The 508-nt window shown below is 33.9% G+C and overlaps 1 non-coding gene across 1 annotated transcript; it reads left to right on the top strand.

Moving 5' to 3' along the window:
• The first annotated feature begins 389 nt into the window (after nt 1-389).
• LOC137236240 (5S ribosomal RNA) lies at nt 390-508 on the top strand. The gene has a single exon (XR_010948333.1). It is a non-coding gene; the product is annotated as a 5S ribosomal RNA (ribosomal RNA).

The following is a 508-nucleotide window of genomic DNA, read 5'->3' as shown; positions in this document are numbered from 1 at the left end:
ATTTCTCTAATACAATACATAACAGAAAGATATGTTATTAAGATGTACATGCATATGTAGTATGTATGAATGTTCGTTTAAACTAAGTAGCATACGTATGTATGCATAATGAAAACTCATTCAAATGAATATACCCCGACACAAGCCAAGCGATATAAATATGTCTATAATAGCAGGCTTATTTTCAAAAATGGCATAAGTTCATTTTTGTAAAAAATAAACTTAATCTGATTTTAGTAGCAAGAGTATCTGAATACACTAAACTATAAAGTATATAACAAAATTTACTTAAATCGACTTATATCATTTAAAAAAAAAGGACAAATTCACAGCTGCGAGTATACACATTAAAGTAGCCATACTTATACCAATTTAGGCAAACAAATTTTGCCAACGACCATACCACGCTGAATACATCGGTTCTCGTCCGATCACCGAAATTAAGCAGCGTCGGGCGCGGTTAGTACTTAGATGGGGGACCGCTTGGGAACACCGCGTGTTGTTGGCA

Source organism: Eurosta solidaginis, unplaced genomic scaffold (assembly GCF_040869045.1).
Source record: "Eurosta solidaginis isolate ZX-2024a unplaced genomic scaffold, ASM4086904v1 ctg00001481.1, whole genome shotgun sequence".
NCBI lineage: Eukaryota > Metazoa > Arthropoda > Insecta > Diptera > Tephritidae > Eurosta > Eurosta solidaginis.
This window is presented reverse-complemented; position numbering and strand designations above follow the sequence as displayed.